We start from the raw sequence: 20,748 nt of genomic DNA, 5'->3' as shown, positions 1-20,748 counted from the left end.
ATCATTTGGTCTATTTAGTGCCTAAATAAAACAAAAGTAAAGTAAAGGAAGGAGTTTGATTCTTTTTCCTCTCTTACTGCGTGACCTAGGACATCTCATCCTAGGCTTCCCTGGCTTCAGACTGCTATTTCTGTCATCAACTTTTCAGAGTCCTCATCCTTCCAACTCTGAATTATGGAAGCTTTTTTGATGACTGCAAATTATAGGATTTCTCGGCTTCCATAAGCACATGAGTTAATTACACACACACACACACACACACACACACACACACACACACGGTTTTATTTTCTAGATAACCTAGTATACAATGCCTACAAAGAAAAAAATGAAATTATTCTCAACCTGCTGGTATCATCATAAAGTGGTATAAAACCCTCCAAAATTATTTTATAGTCTACTAAAATGAAAGATGGTTGTACCCTGTCACTAGAAATTTTATTGCTAAGTTTATACAGAAAAGAAATATGAATATGAAGAAAGAAAGAAAGTGAATATTTCTACTAAAAGACGGGAATATGAATGTTCATTCTGGCTTTATTCATAATAGCCTAAAATTCAAGGTAATTTAAAAAGCCATAATGAATAAAATGGATAGATTGTGATATACTCATATAAGAGTACTCCACAGAAGCAGAAAAAATACAACTATGAATGACTCTCAGATATAAAATTAAGCCAAAGAACACTGCATGTAATAACAAATGGTATGGCTCCCTAAAGATCAAAACAGAATAAAACACCCCTGACCCATGAAGGTTGTGGTGCATAAAGAGATTTCCTTTGAAAAGGTACTGTTAACTGAAAGGATACAGATTAGAGAGTGCTCAAACAGTCAGTGAGCTGGATATTGGTTAAACTCTTATGCAGCCATAAACATTCACTGCAAAATAACATGTTTGCATTTTAACCTATATAGTTCAATTTTTTAAAAGAGAAATATTCTTGGATGAAATTAAAATAAAGCTCTTTTATAAAAGTATAACAATCTAGAAAACACATAATTTGAAATGGATTTTGGTCTTCCTTCGCACCATGTTTATAACTATCCCTTCTTTCCAAATTGCAGGACTCAATGAAAGATTAGTAAATAATTGGTGATAAGAAAATTACATCACTTTGTGGAGAAAAATAATAAATTTATATACTGTCAAAAACATTTTGACAGTATATAAATACAAATCCAAGATGCAATTAAAAGTTAAACATAACGACAAAGAAAATATAAGATATACATATAGAGAGATAGAGATAGAGATAGAGATATACACACATAATGTAATATCATCCAGACATAAAGAAAAACAAAATCAATCAATCCTTCTGCTTTTTAGGAAATGGATGGAACTCAAGAGCATCACATAAAGCAAAAAAAAAAAAAAAAACAACAGATTCAGAAAGACAAATATCACATGTTTTTTCTCAACATTGGTGTTTAGAAAAAAAAAAAGAAAAAGACAGAAACTAAAAGGGAGACTGTTAGCAAAGAGGAAGAGGGTTGGGGGAAGAGAAATGGAGGTAAGCGTAGATAAGACTAAAAGTATGCCACATGCATGTATGAGAATGTGACCATAAAACCCATTGCTCTGTATAACTAATATGCACTAATAAAAATAGTATCTACAGTTAAAAGGATAGAACTGGAAATATGTTAATAGGTTGAAAATAGACTAGACCATTGCAAGACAAGTACTGTATATTCTCTTATATGGAAGATTAAAAAATCTACTAAAAATAGAATAGAGTTGACTACAGATTGGGTAAGGATGAGGAAGAATACAAATAAGAAAGTTTGATTTATTCACCCTGTGTTCATATATGAAAATATCACAGTAACCCTGGCTAATAAGTGCAATTAATATATGTTAAAAAGCATGAAAAGCAAAATATCCTGAACATAAAAAGTTAAGTATAGCAAAAAATGGAGTAGATTCTCTTTCTGTAATTCAGTTGAGTGAGTCTGCTATGAAACTCTACTACAAAGAAAGAAATATTAATGTAACTTATTTCAAAATTTAAAATTTCCCCTTTTCAAAATTTTAAAAGCAGAATTTGAAGAAAAGCAATATTATAGGAGAGGTATTTCATAATCACTGGCAGGAAAAATTTTATCCATAGTAGACAGTGTCCTAAAAGCTTTTTTTATTTATTTAAGTCTTTCACAAAATGAAAAATACCATAATAGAATAAATACAGAAAATATACACATAAAAGATAAGATACACAATGAACACATATATAGAAAATGCTCAGTTTCTTTAACTCACTAACTTATTAGTCCAAAAGATACAAATAAGAAGTACAATGAAAAAATACTTGTTCCATAAAACTGACCAAGGTAAAAAATATAAAAGGTAGAAGAGGGTAAAAGGTACAATGAAATAGACAACACTACACGTGCTAATTCAGTAGGAAAATGCACAAAAAGCTTGAATCTAACAATAGTGTCAAAACTTTTTAATGCTTGTGCTTTTTGATTCAGTAACTCCACTAGGAATCCATTCAAAAGTATGCAAAATAAGCTATTGGAAATGTATGGTAGTTATTCTGTTTGAGAAGTATATATCATTTTACTTTTGTCTGACAAATATTTTTAAAGTCACACTGTCATCTAGGCAATGCATTATTAAGATACAACAGTGAACAGAATTTAAAATTTCTATGTTAGTCAACATGGATAGTGAACAAATAATTATGAGCACAATTGTGGTAAGTAGAAAATACCACTGTGATATGAATATGTGTAAGAGATTTGAATATTAAGGACTTATAAAAGCTCTGAGAAAATTATGTTTAAAACAAGACCCTAGACTCGATAGAATACCATTGCTCTTTGACTCAGGCAAAGGGTCCTTGCCTGGCCATCTCTTCAGGTGACTCTATCTGTGTTTCACACAGACTCCTCTGTCCATTAGGTTCTGCTACAGAGACATCTGTCACCCTAAACATCTGTCATAGTCAACATCATGAAGATCCAAGGACATGTTTGCTGTTTGTGTCTCTGAAGCAAAGATATCTGTCTCCAAGCTTTGTGCATGATAGAGAGCTGTGTACCTGTCAACAGTAGAGAAAAGGACCTTTACAGTGTAAAAAGTATCTGAGTGATTCCAGGAAAAGCCATATCAATATGCTTCAGAAATCTTTTTCTCAATAATTCCTGACAGCATAAATGCAATCAATTCTTGCATAAGTAAAACAGCATTACCTAGTGATCTCCTGTTCCTCCATGAGGTCTAAATTTTGGTCTTGAGATACACAGGATTAAGCACAATATATGCGAGAGTGGTTTACACTGGAAAACTGCAAAATATTTTGAAATCATATAATAAGTAATTGAATTTAAATCTGCATATAGATATCCTGGATTTCATATGTAGGAATTATAGAAGTCATCATATCAAAAATTAGATGCAAATGGATAATTAGAAGTACTGGTTTTTTACTATAGCAAATGTTAAATAAATTTAATGAAGTGGCTAAAAATGTTATAAAAAATTTTGTATCTAAAAAAGTAACATTGATTTCTAGTTCTCTGGAAAATGAGTAAGTAGGATCACAAGGTCAAGCACATCCTGGAAAATTTAGCAACATAGCAAACTCTTGTTTTAAAATAAGAATAAATAAACATAAATAAAATTAAAAGACTAAGGATGTAGCCTAGGGTGAAGGTGAAGACTTTGTGTTCAATCCTTAGAACCACAAAAACATTTTTTCATTTATATCTCTGTGTTCATTCTTTTTCTCACTTAATTTTAGTAGTTTTGAACATTTTATAAGAAAAATACCTTTGAGCAGTACTTGGAAAATAACTACAATTGTTCAAGTTTTAATTCTTGATTAATTTCCATTTGTATAAAATAAATTTGAAATTATACACTTTGCTTACACATAACATAGTTACTACATTTAATTTTCAATCTTTTTGGAAATTGAGTAAAAAATAAAGACCACAGGAGAGATATGTAACTCAAAAGTAGAGTTTAGAGAAAGGGAAAAAATATGTAACAAAAAAATTCTACACAATCTGCTTAAATTTTTAAATCCCAAAACAATGAAAGTGAGCAGCTTTCTGTTAAGCATTATTCCCATAATGTTTATGAACAGAACAATATTACAACTTCAGCAGGTCATATGCTCTCTGCATTTCATATGAGTTCTTAGGATTTTTGCATCCACTTTAGAACATCGCTTATTTTCAAAAGACACAAAAGCATTTGTTAGAACAAGCTTTAAAATCAAATAGAACAAAACTGAATAGTTCTCAGCCAAAAAAGTGGTTGCTAATATGTTTTTGTAATTATATTCAATCCTTGTCATTACTTGATCAACATTTAGATAAGTATGTTTCTGTAAAACTATCTTTAAAATTTATTAAAGATTATGCCTATCTCCCACATTTAGGAGAAAAGAGTTCTAAATCATTTCTTAGAGTTACTGATTATAAACTTAAAACACTTTAAAATAATAAAGTGAATGACAACAAAGACAAAAACTTCAAAATGAGATTACTAATGGACTGAAAATAAGAAAACAAATAATACATTTTAGAAAGTGAAATAATAAAAACAAAAATCATGTCAACTAATATTTATTATTGGCATTATTAGGGGAGAACAAAATTTGACAACTTTACTAGTTTTAAACAGTTGTAGAATGTATGTCTAACTACTGATTTAAGTGAAAAACTAACAAATATTTTTCAATTATACAGTGTAAGACACTGAGGAGAAATCTATGATTATATTCCTGACACAGGTAGTGAAGAAAAAGTAACTAAAGCTAAATTTTAGTAACTGAGCTAAAATTCTGATTGAAAATGCATTTCTTGGATTGGAATTAGTTCATGGCACAAGCACCTGCCTGGCAAGCACAAAGTCGAGTTTGATCCCCACACCAAAAAAACAACAACAACAACAAAAAACAAAAACAAAAAACAAACAAACAAAAAAAGAATTTCTTTGCAGGATAGGGTACATGTTTTACAAGAAATGGCCTCAAAGAAATTGAGAATAGAGACATTTTTATATAGAACAAGAAGATATTACATTTGATATTTTTAGGTCTTTTCTATATAGAATATTTTAGTGTTTTATTTTCTTTTTAATTGGCAAGTAACAATGCATACATCTACATTATACAAAATGATGTTTTATTCCATGTATACTTTTTTAATTTTAAAGAGGAAAGAATAAAACAAAACTTCAAAACACAAAAATTAGGTGGTATATACACTGAACATTATTATCTTCCAAACAGTTACTCAGAGTACAAGACATCTGTATTTAATCTTCTGAACAATACTAGTGCAAAACTTTCTCCTCAATGAGCTTAGAGAAATTAGTAGTATAACTATCTTAGCTATCTTTTATGTACATAGTTTCTTTCAGCTTCTCACACTGGTATACTTTGTAACCAAGTCAGGCTCATTTGCATCTATTATCTCATATAATTATCATTGCTTTGTGGTTAGAATATTTTAAATCCACCTTCCTAGCATTTGAAACATACAATGTATCATTTATTAACTAGGTCACCATTATTTATAATACATCACCAGAAATATTTTGATGAAACTTTTGTCAAATATTAACCCAAGAACCTCATCAAAACATACTGCAAATATGACTATGTGTTATTAATGCCATAAGATTTCATTTAGTCATGATGCAATGCAACAGAAGAGTTAATGACAACCAAATACATACAATAAAGAGTAAAGCATGATCTAACAAAAAAAAGAAACTTTAAAACTTCAAATATTCACCTATATGTGAATGAAAGTTTGTCCTGGTAAAAGGAATATTAACAACCCCTTTTAAAAAGTATATCTAGTTTGTCACTTTTTTTAAAGAATTAAAAATGCTTTCTATTTGTTTGTTAAAATTAACTGCACATGCAATTTAAAATAAGACAGTCTGGTAAAATAAATTAACACAAAAAATAATTGCTAGAAGGAAAAATTTCACATACAAAAACATCAGTTTACTTACTAATCTATTTTTGTGATAATAGACAGACATAATGCTTATTAAATTCAATTGAGCAAACAAATCATACTTTTTCTAAAAAGGTTTTTCAACATTTCAACATTAAAATATTTCAAAATATTTTCAAAAAAGAACTGAAGAAAATGCCTAAGGATCTACATACTGCTATAGGAGATTATGCATATTATGATGTTTCTTACTCTAATTTTGATGTTCTAAGAAATTTATTGACAATTCCTTTTGCCATTGTGCTAGCAAAAATTAATATTTCCAAATTTAAATTTATAAACACATACTTCAGAAAATTTATAAACATTAAAGAGAAGTTAATTAGTTTGGAATTCAAATTGTGTAAAAATATCCATTGTGACAACAGGATTAGTGACCGACTTGGTTGAAATGAAATAAGACAAATTTCATAAATCAAATATTAAAAGTATTATATTGTTTCCAATTATCTTCATCATAATAAGGAAGGCAAGATGGGCAGTACCAAAAAATGTCTCATCTTGATTCCTTGCCAATGCTTAGTAATATAAGAATTGTCTTCTTATGTTTGTATTTATGAAGATATATGGGTAGATACCCAGAACAGGTTTAACATACTGACTTGATATATACTTTTATATGCTTAAACACATCTGAGATCCCAGAGCTGCCACTAGTTTTGGTCCTGTATAACTAGAAAGCAGTGCTGGAGAAAATCTTAGAAAAATAGTGTGTTAATGATTTACTGTTACAAAATTAATTGCCCCAAATTTTTGACCTAGAACAATCACCATTCCCTTCCCAGAGTTCCACATTGGCTACTTGGAGAGAGCTTGGCTAGTAGAATGAGTTCTAGTCATGCATGGATAGGAGTTTGAAGTAGCCACATGTCAAATGATTTGCCTTAAAACAAACTCCACTAAGACTCTTGAAACAGGATACCAGTTTCTGCATAATTTTTCCAGGAGAATAATTGAGACTTTTTTTTAACATGGTCTTTTTTTTAAAACATTTTTTAAGCCCCAACATTTTTTAAGTCCCAATCTCAAGTGGAGATTTATCTAATCTCCACTTGAATTATATGTTTGACATCCGTTTGACCAAAGCTTGCCACTATAAGCTCAGAATGGGTAGGAAAAAAAATGACCAAGACTGCAGAGGAAGAATATTTAGGAGAACTTCTAGAAAGATCCTAAATATTTTAGAATTGTACAAAAATGATGTTTGTACATTGTAGATATATTAAATGCTAGTAATTTCACATTTGAAATAGATAATTTAGACTACCTCATGGGATCTGGGAATTCCAGGAAATATCATACATGACAACAGGCTAGACCTGGGCTCTTCCCACGACCCCCACCCACCCAATAGACCATCTTATGGGACCCGAGAACTCCAGCCAGTTCATGCACAGGCCCGGCTCTTCTTACAACCCTTGCCTTCCCAGTAGAGCACGTTGCGGGACTCAGGAACTCCAGCCAGAAGCATGCACAGGAATAGGCTAGACCCGAGCCCCTCCTGTGATCCCTGCCATCCTGGCAGACCACCTGGCAGGACCCAGAACTCCAGCCAGCAGTGCACATGGACTGAGCCAAAATCAGACCCCATGTGTCCCCCCAGTCCTGGCCACCCACCTCAGAACCTAGGAACTCCAGCCTGCAACATGTGCCCCAAAGTCCCACCACTGCCATCAGGGACCCCTCCTCACCTCCTGAACCTAGTATTGCTGTTGATCTTTGGCTCCCACATCTCCCCCAGAACCTTGGACTGTAGTGGATTAATCATGCAGAATTGAGGGGAGATTAGATAAACCCTCATACAAACAGAAGAACTCAGTAGGCTTCCATCAGTGAGGTGAGTTTGCCCCTAAAACAGGAATATAATTTGCCAAATTTAGTGGGTAAACAGGAGCAAAGCCCCCTCCAGAAGTAGGCCAATGGCGAGCTTGGCAAATGGGTGGGTGAGTCCTTCCTCTATACAGAGAATATCAGGTAGGTTGAGGAGTATGCCGATAAGGCCCCCAGAACCTGAAGAAAATCAGAAGGTCCGGTGGGACACCCAGAGACACAGTAGGATCCCAGTGGAGACAAACACTACAGACAGGGAGAACAACCTGAAGATATAATAACACCATCAATATTCCTAGGCATGTCAGCCTAGAAAGAATATAGTACTCACCAACAGGCCCAGCAGGGGAGATTCAGATGACTGGTCTACCTCTTCATTGTGGGACCCAGCAAATGGACAAACATCAACCTTACAGTAGGACCCCATGGTACACAAACACACTACCAACAGTTGACACTAGTGGGATTGAAGGACCAAATATTAACCAAAATTGGAAAATGGCATAATGAAAAAGCAAAATGCAATCTCAAATGTCTAGTCCATCAGGAGCAAGTACAAGAGGCATTGAATTAGAGGACTTCAAAAGTAACACACTGGAAAACTCTGAAAAGATAGAAAGTGAAATTTAAAAAAAACTCCATGAAGCTATAAAGGAAATCAAATTAGAAATAATCTCTCATTTAAAGACAGAAATAGCAACCATAGTAAAGGAGTTGCTCAGCACAGTAAGAGAAGAAATAGATAAAAAAAAAAAATACAGGAGACTGGGAAACTGATTGAAACCTTGAAGGAACAATATAAAAACAAGCAGAATTAAACAGAATTAAACAAATTCAGAGACATCCAAGAAACAAAAAATTCTACTGAAAGCTGGAAAAACCATTTAAATGAAGCTGAAGATAGAATTTCAGACCTTGAGGACAGGATCGCAATTAGCAATCATGAAAGGATAGAACTTTTAAAAATAAAGCAGCATGAAATGGAAGTACAGCAGCTTCAAGATGAGGCCAAGGGAAACAATATAAGATTAATAAGCATCAGTGAAGATGTAGGAATAAATGCAAATGACATAACTATTCACAGAAGCAATAGGAGAAAATTTCCCAAACATGGGGAAAAACCTGATATGCAGGTAAGTGAGGCATATACAATGCCAAACAATCACAACCAACATAAATCTATACCCAGACATATAATAATTAAGATTCCATATGTGCAACATAAAAACAGAATACTAAAATCTCTTAGAGAAAAGACACAATTTATCTGTCAAGGAAAGCCTATTAGAATCACAGTAGACTTTTCAGCACAAACCCTTAAGTCAAGAAGAGCTTGGAGTGAGGTATTTCAAGCCTTGAAAGAAAACAACTTTCAACTAAGACTGATGTACCCAATAAAACTTTCATTTAAATTTAATGGGGAAACAAGATATTTCCATGACAAAGAACAATGGAAGAAATTTATGTCCACCAAACCAACCCTAGAAAGAGTATTAAAAGACATATTAGATAGAGATAAAAATGACCACAATCTCCAGAACAACAGGAAGAAACCACCAGATAGGACAAGCAATTAAACAAGGGGAAAAAGCAGAAAGCAAACAACTGTAGCATAACATGGCAAAGTTAAGCCAGTACATATCAATTATATCCATAAATGTAAATGGGCTCAATTCTCCTATCAAAAGAAATAAATTGACAGAATGGATCAAGAATCATGATCTCACAATATGCTGTATACAAGAAACACATCTGACTCAAAAGAAAACTCATAGATTAAAAATCAAAGGATGGCAAACAGTATTCCCTGCAACAGGAACACAGGAAAAATCAGGGGTAACTATTCTATTTGCAGACAACATGAACTTCAAATCTAAAATGATTAAAAAGAGATAAAGAAGATCACTACATACTCATTAGTGGAAAAATTCAAGAGAAAGAACTAACAATTATAAACATATGCACCAAATACATGAGTATACAACTACATAAGACAAACACTAATGGACATGAAAAACCAAATACACTATTAACACAATTATAAAAAGGGACCTTTATAACCACCTTGTCACAAAGAGATAGATCAACTAGAAAAAAAGTCAGCAAAGAAATCATAGAACTGAGTCTCACCTGTGAGCAATTGGGCTTGGTAGATGTTTACAGAGTGTTCCACCCAACCGCATCAGAATACACATTCTTCTCAGCTGTGCATGGGACATTCTCCAAAATAGACCAAATATTATCCCATAAAACATTCTTAAGTAACTGCAAAGGTATTGAAATTATCCCATAATATCTGACCATAACATACTGAAACTGGAAATTAATGGCAAAAGAAATAGCAAAACCTGCATAAATACATGGAAGTTAAATAACAACCTTCTGAACAACCAGTGGACTTCAGATGAAATTAAAGAAGAAATAAAGCAATGCCTACAATTCAATGAAAATCTGGAAACAACATACTGTAATCTGTGGGATGCAATGAAAGTGGTCTTAAGAGGGAAATATATAGTAATAAATTGGAATATCAAGAAAAACAGAATGAGCACAAATAAATAACCTAATGCTTCATCTCAAGTTTCTACAAAAAGAAGAGCAAGTTTAACCCAAAGCTCATAGAAGGGAAGAAACTGTAAAGATTAGAGCAGAAATCAATGCAACTGAACCTAAGAAAAATACAAAGAATTAATGAATCAAAAAGCTGATCTTTGAGAAAATAAAATTGATAAACTTCTAGTTAACCTTATCAAGAAAAAGAAAGAAAAAACCCAAATTCATAAAATAAGGACTGAAAAGCGGGAAATTACTGTAGATTCCATGGAAATTCAAAAGATCACGAATACCTACTTTGAAAATCTCTACTCACATAGAGTGGAAAGCACAGAGGAAATGGACAGATTTATAGAAACATATGAACTACCAAAGCTCAAACCAGAAGTTATAGCAATTTTGAATAACCCAATATCAACTATTGAAATTGAAAACATAATTAAAAACTTACCAACAAAGAAAAGCCCAGGTTCTGATGGATTCAAGGCTGAATTCTGTAAGACATTTAGAGAAGATCTGATGCCGATACTCCTTAAACACTTCAATGAAATTGAGAAGGAAACTAGATCCATGTCTATCACCATGCACAAAACTAAAGTCTAAATGGATCAAAGACCTAAATATTAAAATGAAAACACTAAATCTACTGGAAGACAAGATAGGTAGAAGTCTTGGAGACATAGGGGCAGGCAGAGAATTCATGAGCAAAATGCAAACTGCATGGGAAGTACTTCAAAGAATCAGCAACTGGGATCTCATATTATTGAAATGTTTCTTTACCAACAGAGTGAAAGGAAAATCCACAGAATGGGACAGAATTCTAGCCAGCAACCTCTCAGACAAAGGACTTTTATTCAGAACACACAAAGAATTGAAAAACATCAAGCCCCCCAAATTCTAAGACCCTCTCCAAAAATGGCCATCTGAGACGAATACACAGTTCTCAGATGAAGATATACAAATAGCAAATAAATACATGAAGAAATGTTCACCATCTCTGATCATTTGAGAAGTGCAAATTAAAACAGCACTGAGATTTCATCTCACTCCAGAAAGAATAGTTGTCATCAAGAAATCAACTGATAACAAATGTTGGCGAGGCTGCGGGGTAAAAGGGAACACTGCTCCACTGTTGGTGGGAGTGTAGACTGCGGAGCCACTATGCATATCAGCACGGAGATTTCTGAAAAGACTAGGATTGGAAGTTCCATTCAATCCAGCTATTCCTGTCCTGGAGGTTTTCCCAGAAAAACTGAAAAGGTCGTTTCATAGTGATATATGTGCACCCATGTTCATAGCAGCACAATTCGTAATAGCTAACTCTTGGAAACAACCAAAATACCCATCAGCCGCAGAGTGGATGAAAAAGATGTGGTATTTTTATACAACAGAGTATTACTTAGCTATAAAAAGGATGATCTTGAGATCTTCCTAGGTAAATGGCAGCAATTTGAGGCTATCCTTATAAGTGAAATAAATAAGAATCATATTTATAAATATCACCTTGTAACTCTAGTGTAAAAAGATAATAAATGTAGGAGCAATAAAACCCAAATTGTGTAATAGTATTGTAAAAAGAGAGGAAAAGAAAGTACTCTAAAGAATATAGTTGCATGTATGTTTAAGTGTGTAGGATTGATAAACACATTAAGTTTTTGTTGGATCATTGGACAGAACTGTTTGCATTCTCACTGTTAGAATGGCCACTTTGTCCGCTTTACTTTTGTAACTTGACTATTTCTAAGAGAACCGTATGTAATTTATCAACTAGTGATTTCTTATTGTGTATTTTTTGAAATTTTATATTATCTCTACCCTTTTTTATTTTCTTCTTTAAATAAAAAATAGCGAATTTATTGTAATATAGATTTTGCTTCAATAAAGGAATAAATATTCTAAATTATTTCTTTAATTAAGACAATATATACCATACACATATATACATAAAGGATTTTTATCATTCATATCAATAAATTGTGCAAATATCTACCTAAATGTTAAAGTGACCTCTAACAGATGTTGACAAAAGACTTTTACCAGTCAAAACCCCTGTGACTGTTAAATAGGTAAAGAGACGCACTTGTTAAATGGAATTGTTTTGTAACTTTTTTCTTCTGTTTCTTTTTCTCTGTTGCTGGTCATTGAATCCAGAGAATTGCACATTCCAAACAAATACATTACTAATGAGATAAACCCCCATTCTGTCTTTGAAATTTTTTAAAATTTTCTTTTATTTACTACTTGTTTGAAAACTAAATTGTTCTGAAGAGATAAAAGCTGACATTTTTTACAGAAGAAACATCAAATGCACATCTTATTTCAAAGTTACTTTTGCTTCTTTTAAAGAAACAAAATTTCTTTCTCTTAAAAATAATGCCTAGGATGATTCTGGTTTCACTGAGAGTGGCCTGTGGTTGTTGTTATTACTTTTATTAATTTGAGGACAAGTTGAGTTTTAGTATTAGTTATGAGGGTTCAGGGATAGGTGGAACGTGATGGATGTGGTCAGCAGGAAGAAAACCTTTGTGTAAACGAGGACATCTGTGACTCAATTATAAAACTGACTACAAAAATCTACACATGTGCCTGGGCACAGTGGCATCCACCTGTATTCTGGCTAGAAAAAACAAAGGATACACATGTAATTAGCTAGCACAGAGTAAAGATACATTGATAAAATGATATTGTATCAATATTAGTTTCCCCATTCTGATAATTATGTTATCATTGTGTAAGAACCAACCATTGAGCAAAAGTGGATAATTGGTGCAATGCAGTTTTCTATTCTAATCTGTAATTTTCAATGAATCAATGTGTATTTACAAATTCAATGTTAGGAAAAAAAACCTACCAAGATGTGACTCCTTGTGTCTCTGTCTATCGGCCCCTTTGTGTTGCTTCTAGTTAGTGATTAGTGAAATATAATGGAAACCTTAATAATACTTTAATTTTCTTGCACACTCTCTGCTTTTTACTTTTTCCACTTCCTTCCATTATTTCTTCCTTTTTTTTCTTTCATAGCTCACTACTTCCTTCCTCCCATCTTCTGCCTAATTTTCTTTTCTTCATTCCTTGTTTCCTACCTTTCTTCCTAAATTGCCAACTACAATAATTCTGCCACAATATTTTCAATTCCTTTTGCTTTTTATTGTTTATATGATACAGCCTTGGAGCAGAGAAAGCGATAAGGGTATTCTGATTGGAACAGCATTAATTATGAAATTGTACGACTACACAGGAAACACACGCTTCTTCTCTAGTCAAAGATGGGGCACTGAAATAATGTGTAAAGGAACACCTTCAGTGTAAGTTTTGATAATCCCCCCAAAATTTGTTAATGAACATGTGTTATAAACTTCACAATGAAGATACGAAATTTTAACATGTATTCCAGCAACTGTGAATAATCCTAGAATGCTGGGGAAAGAATTTTCAAAAACTCAGAAAGTTTATAGAACAATTGTTTTAAAAATAAGTCCTTCCATGGATCTAAAGTCCCCAGAACAGAAGGGAGTATGTTTCTACTCTACCTCACTTCCGCTTTAGACTATACAGACAAAGTGAAGCCTTCTTTTGACTCCAGATAATTTGGTTGGATCAGAGAGTTTTAAAAAATTAAAAGCTTGCCTGTAGTTCTTCATCCAGTGAAGCTTCATGAGAAGGGGAATGAAATGTAGAATATTTAGATACCTGGGCACCTGTGATTTTTACTTACCGGCCTATTGTTCAAGAACTCACGGAGTATGCTTCCTACCAAGATAAAACCATCACTGCTTATACTTCAAAACTGAGTTACTATGACAAACAACTTTGTTCACAAAAGCTTCGGGATAGCAGGGAAGCCTTCATTACAGTGTTTATTTGTGGATATTTTCCTAATTTTATGTGTTGTTCACAACTGGCAAATTTGTTTCTTGATGTTTATGTTAAAGGGTACCAAAAAGGTGGTTTACTTGTGGTCTTTAAAAAAATAAATAAATAAGTCCTTCCTAAATCATTTAACATCTTATGGTTATGTAAATCATAGCTCATTGACTTAGCTTTAAATGTAACTTTAGCATTTAGATAAAATAGGCTCCACTATGGTAATATTTGACAAGAGTACTTATCTCCTCTTATTATTGTCTGGTAAACCACTTAAGAGAAAAATCTGTCATTTCTAACCAGACAACAGGAAAAAAAAGCTAAAATAAATTTTCCTGGGGTGTTCAACTTTATTTTGAGTAAGCAACAGGAAATTAATCAGTTCTTTGTTTCCTTAAAATACCAGTTGTTTTTGTTTTCATTTCTATGCAGATCGAAAATATTCTTTAGAATGTAACAATTGATATAGTCATACAAAGACGTTATTTCATGTTTTTTAAATTAGATATATTTTCAAAGTCAAAAGAATGGCATTTTTGATTTATTATTTTCTACTCTCAAAGGATACATTATTGTGCTACCAAAATATTTGAAGTTAAGATTTATCAGAATCTATTTAATTTCATATTGAATATTCTCTTATTTTCTTGAGCCTTTAAAAACATTAGGACTACAGAGAACACTGAAGGAGTCTTTGTCCTAATTTTGTAATAAAGCAAGTTGTATCAAAGAGAAAATCAAATGGAGCTATTTTTTATGAACAATTTATTTTTAATAATCTTTTCATCTACATAACATGTATTAATATACTGTGAAAAATACATTTTCCTCAATATGAATATATTAACTTGTTTTCATACATCTAAATTATTAATAAAAATGAATTTAAATGCAACCACATGTATCTCTAGTCACCCTACACTTTCAGATAATTCTAAAATCCCAATTACATAATTCCAAACTTCTAATTATAGCTCATTATTTGAGGCTGAGACTTAATAAAATAGACAAAAGGCAAAACAAAAAAATTAAATATAGTATCAACTATGATAAAGGAGATTTGAAAGAATTTCGTTTCTATTTTGTAACTTAGCTAGCAGAGAGTAATGTACATGGATTATGGAAGATCGATGCCAATGCATATCTATTTATTTACAAGAAGTGTATCTTTGGCACATTGTTGCCTGGAAAGGCAGGTGATTTTCTTTATCTGCAGTCTTAGCTCTATTGAATAGGGTCTAGTGCAGTTAAGACTGATGTTCATGCTAAAAATGGAGCAGAAAGCTTTGCATGGTCGCAAGCGTCTTATCTCCACCCTAACACTTCTATTGGAAGAATCTGTCCAAATCCCCACTGCAAGAGAGAGTAGAAAATGTAAATCTCTGGTTTCTACATCTTCTTTATATGGGCAACATGGAAGCCTATGGCTATTAAATTATTTTACAAATCACAAAATAATGTTGGAACCACATCTTATTGAATGTTTACTCTTCTGGAAGGAAACGTTGATCAAGCAGAGAAATAATGAAAAATTGTATCGGCTACTATTACTATGATAGAGAGATTACTATGATAGATGTTGCTATAAGACCATAAGGTATGAAGAAGTTGTTCTAAAAAGGAAAGAAGAAGGGGCTCCAGATGCAGCTCAGTGGTACAGTGCTTGCCTGGCATGCACAAGGACATGAATTCAAGCCCTAGTACCACCAAATAAAATAAAAATAAAAAAGGACAGAAGATTCCTCTGAGAAAATTGAAGTTAGCTGAGATTTGAATGTGTTATTCTTACTAACTTGGAAAAATAAAGAGGGAAAACCCTGGATAGAAAAAATTCCTGTAAGGTAGTATGGAATATAAGGTGTCTACAACATGGTGGGATCAAAAAGCCCATGGGTAGGGGCAGTACAGTGCAAGTAACAAAGGTAAATAGGATACAAAGAGGGGCTTTTTTGTCTGTGAGAAGTGCTCAGAGTAATATCTTTATTATTCTTTTAAAATAATGATACACTACCTATTAGTCATTGTTCTTTAATTATTTTATTATGAAACTGTGCATTACTTTTTCATACAGTAGAAGTAAAAAGAATGTTTCATATATTTTCTTCATTAACACTACTTGTGTTTTTTAAAATAAAAATAGAACAAAATATGTAAAATAGTATTATACTTCTATGAAACCTAGATACACAATATTAAAAAAAATTTAAGAAATCAAAGAGGAATTTTCCTTGAAATAACAGAATTAATTTTGCACAATAATATGTTTTCTTTTTTTAAGCTGCCTTCTTTCTCACTTCCCTTGTTCCTGCCTTCCTTAGTTTAGTTTAAAACTTTTTTCAACAGCAATATATATTTGTCAAAAATCTTCACTTGGAGAAAATAACATTCTTTTAAATCTAATTCCAAGTGGCATGTGTTCAACAAAAAATAATATCCAGGTTTTATGCACAATTTTGTATTTGCTTCACTCATTTTCAAAAAAATGAGAATGATAAAATGATAAGAAAAATCAAGGTATTCAAATGGTTGCAATTCATGTAAATAAACAGACTCTTTTTACCATTATTCTAAGTTTTATGAAGGCTAAAGTCTATGTTTCTATAAATATTCATCTGTATTTGTCCAATACAAATATGTTAACGTGAAAATAGGTTCTAATACTCAAAGATCCCACACTTTAATAACATGGTTGATAATGAAGAAAAGGTCATTTTTTGCTCTTAGTCTCCTCTGGTCAATAGGAATCTGGTTGAAGTCTTTGCTTGAGTTTAGTGCTGTATAATAGGAACATGGGTGTGTTTCCTTGACATATCCAGGATTTGTGCCAACAGTGCCCCACCCTTTTCTACAATGATCCACATGTGCTTGAGAATCAGGCTGAATCAGACATTGCATTTTCCCTGGAGGCCTGTTTCTGGCTGGGATTATGTATCTACATGTTTTGTAACAAATGTTAAATGCTCATAAATTAAATCTGTTACAGAAAATTTCAACTTTAATCATGTTTCTATTTCCTATTCATATGTTTCAATAAAAGTCCTATTATAAAAAGTTCTACTCCTTTCTTTGATGGTTTCTTTAGATTCCTTTACACTTTTTTTATTTTTCAAATTTTCTCCATATTATTCTTAGTTTTAGGTCTTATTATGTATAAATGCATGCTTTCTGGTTCATATTGATCTTATATTATTGATGGAAATTTATCCTACTTACATTCATAGTTTGGATCACTGAGATTTTATTTTACATTTATTGTGCTATGATTACTTTTGTTTGGTTGCTTATTTTTCTATTACAATATTTCACCAAGACTGATATGTTATCTTGAAAACATTTCCTATGTTTTTGACACATTTTCAGCAAATAAAACACAATTGAGGATTACTTTTGACGCATCCCTAACCTTAATTTGAACAAGTACTGTACTATATTGTGGACATAGCTTTCTTATTTTCCTTTCTAATTTTGTTTGAAATTTTTAGTTATGTCGCTTTAGATTGTTGTGTTGTAGACAGTATTTTCTCTTTCTGAACTAAGGGAAGTGAATACAAGAAGTTATACTTGTGAGTTTTCTCTGAAGTTTGTGTTTACTTATAATTTCTCAACTCAACAAATGCTTACAGTGAATGCTTTAAGGCTTCTTGCTTCTCAAGCAGGGCTGAGTTGCTGAGATTTCATTTCAAGTAGAATTGAATCCAAAGCACTTATAAAAACCCTCCAGAGAATCGATTCTCTCTTTCCTACCACCCAGAAAAGGGAAAATAAATAAGCAAAACTTACAGGTTTTGACCAATATTGCCATAAATCAAAAGAACTGGAGAACCTGTGATGAAATTTTTCATAACCAGTGAATGTTTTATTTCTATTTTTCTTCATATTTATCTTTACATTTTACTCTGAGGGATCATTTTGTAGATTATCATATTAATTTCTACTTGCCAGATAGAAACAAAATGATGAATTCTTCTATTTAACCCACTCCCCAATTTTTGAAAATAATGATTTATCACCTGTGGTATAAAGAACTATCAGTGTGGTGTTATTCTGTATCATTTCCCCTTTGATTAACTTCAAACTTACTTTAATTTGTCTGGTAGGTTAAGCCAGTCTCTTCAATGCCACTGACTTTCTTGGACATTAACTCTTCCCCATAACTTATTCTGGGTCAGTTTATACTATGCATTTATAAAGTACATTCCGTTTTATCTATTCTCACAGGTAAGTGGTTTTTCTCTAAGGAAAGCAGGATAGCTTTTCACCTGCACTTTATTTTCTTTAGTTCAAGAGTTAAGATGGATTGCAGAGAATTCTGAAACTGTAATCAGAATTCCTTATGGTTAAGTCTTGGCACATTTAGAAAAACAAGTGAGGGTTTGTTCTTCTAAGTCAAGTGTCTTCATGGCATATGATGGTGATGGTAAGCAGTAGTAGAAGTAGTCATACTGGAAGGATGGCTGAGATGATAGCTAGTCACATGATGGTAGCAGTGCTGGTATTTTGCCATTGGGTGTGTTGATGCTACCTAGAAATAGTAAATGCCCTTTCATGGCTATGATGAGGGAAATTACAGCGGTGCTGGGAGGTCTTTTGCTGGTGATCACGCTGTAGTAGAGATGGTGGTTTCAGAGTTATGGTGACTAATGCGTCATTATAGAAAAGCTTTCCTACCACTAAACCCATACCTCTAACTTTACTCCTTCTACCTAATCATGTTTCCATTAGTGACTAATGATTGGATATTATTCCCCAGCACCACTTATTAAAAATAAATTTCCACCCTAACCCCTTGTTACACCTGAAGAATGAATGATATACCCTTAAATTTTTAGGTAGAGCCTGAAAAATGTATTATTGAGTATAACAGAACATTCATAAAATACAAATCCATTTTCTCAGATACTGCAAAGGCATTACAATTGCTCCACATTTGATTATGAGAGTTGTAAGAAAACATCATTTTATCAAATAGTAAAAATGACACATAATAACATTCAAGAACACTTTTCTTTTTCTCTTTTTGTCTTTTATTTTGTGGGCCAACATGGTAAGAAATTAATATTTTGCTTTGAAAATCTCACTTATACAGAAAAATCAGTTCTAGGTTTTAAGAAGTAGGTATGTAGACTGACGTTCAACAAGTGATTATACAGCGGGAATTGTCTGGTTCGGATATTTGTCCAAATACCCAAGCAGTGGTTCCAGAACAACTACCCTCACAGTAATGATGTTATGCTTTGTTTTATGAACCCTCAAAGACAAGCAGGAGAAATCTCTGTTGCATTTCTGTATTATTAGTATTTGACATAATTTGTGTCAAGCACACAAAATGCTGACCACAAAAGACAAAGATGTAGCTAAGAGCACTCAGATTGGAACGCCATGACATCCCAGAAACAGAACATTGCCCTCTAATGAGTGGCTGTAATTACACATTAGGAGTATTAAAGCAAGAGAGCTTTAGTACAACCCGCCAAACACTACTTTACCAAAACAGTTGCAAGTCCAAAAAACAGGCTACTTCTTGCAACGGAAAAGGACTGAAACACACTCAGACTCCTCTGCCAGTACGTTCCTGATTCTAAGGCTGGAGCTATTGTTTGAAGAAATTAAAGAAATGCATTCCATTTTTCAACCTTTTGCTTTTGAATTATTTGACAGATACTAAATATTCTTAGAATAAAGGCAGTATTTTTTCTATCTTTTTCTGTTTGTTTTTTTTTTTAAGACAGGATCTTGCTACATACTTCAAACCAGCTTGTTTTTTTTCTTTATTTTTTGTTTGTTTTTTTTTAAGAATCTGTCATGTACTTCAAGCTGGCCTTGAACTCATTATGTAGTCCAAAGCAGTCTCCAATTTGTGGCAATCCCCCCTGCCTCACCCTCCCATGTGCTGAGATCACAAGCATGTATCATCACACCAGCATAAACAGGATTCTTTAACATGCCCAAGAGGTCTAGAGTGGCCTCAGTGAAGTCACTTTATGACCCTAACCATCACTTTACACCATTCTCCATTCAGTTTCTACCTTAACCACCTCAGTTTTTTCATTTTCTCTCAAATAGTTTGCTGTCTCTATCCAACATGCAGTCTTCACATGTTCTACTCCTGCTATCTAGAATATTTCCCTTCCCTAATCACCCTTCACCTCTCAGTGGCCAAAAAATTTCCTCAGGGACCCTCCCCCCAACTCCCTATAGTATGCCAGATCACCCAATGGGCCTTTATTACATACCTTCCTAGGTAGCATTATTTACAAAATCAGCTGTAGCATTTTTTAAAAATCTGAATACTGTTTTAAAATTATATTCCAAACTGCATGTCCTGTGACTGTTATTTTCCATTACTTTAAACTTCCAGTACCTAGCATAATGCTATCATGAACCAGACACAAAATAATTGTTATCCATTAAAAAACAATCTTTCTCTGTCAAATCAGCTGGAGGGAATCCACGAGATGCATAGAAAGTCATTAAAATCTAAAAGAAAAAGAATCAAGCCCTTAGTC

This window comes from Cavia porcellus, unplaced genomic scaffold (genome assembly GCF_034190915.1).
Source record: "Cavia porcellus strain 051 isolate PalLab524CR breed Dunkin Hartley unplaced genomic scaffold, mCavPor4.1 scaffold_2, whole genome shotgun sequence".
NCBI classification, from domain to species: Eukaryota; Metazoa; Chordata; class Mammalia; order Rodentia; family Caviidae; genus Cavia; species Cavia porcellus.
The sequence above is the reverse complement of the archived record's forward strand: the minus strand, read 5'-3'. Positions refer to the sequence as shown.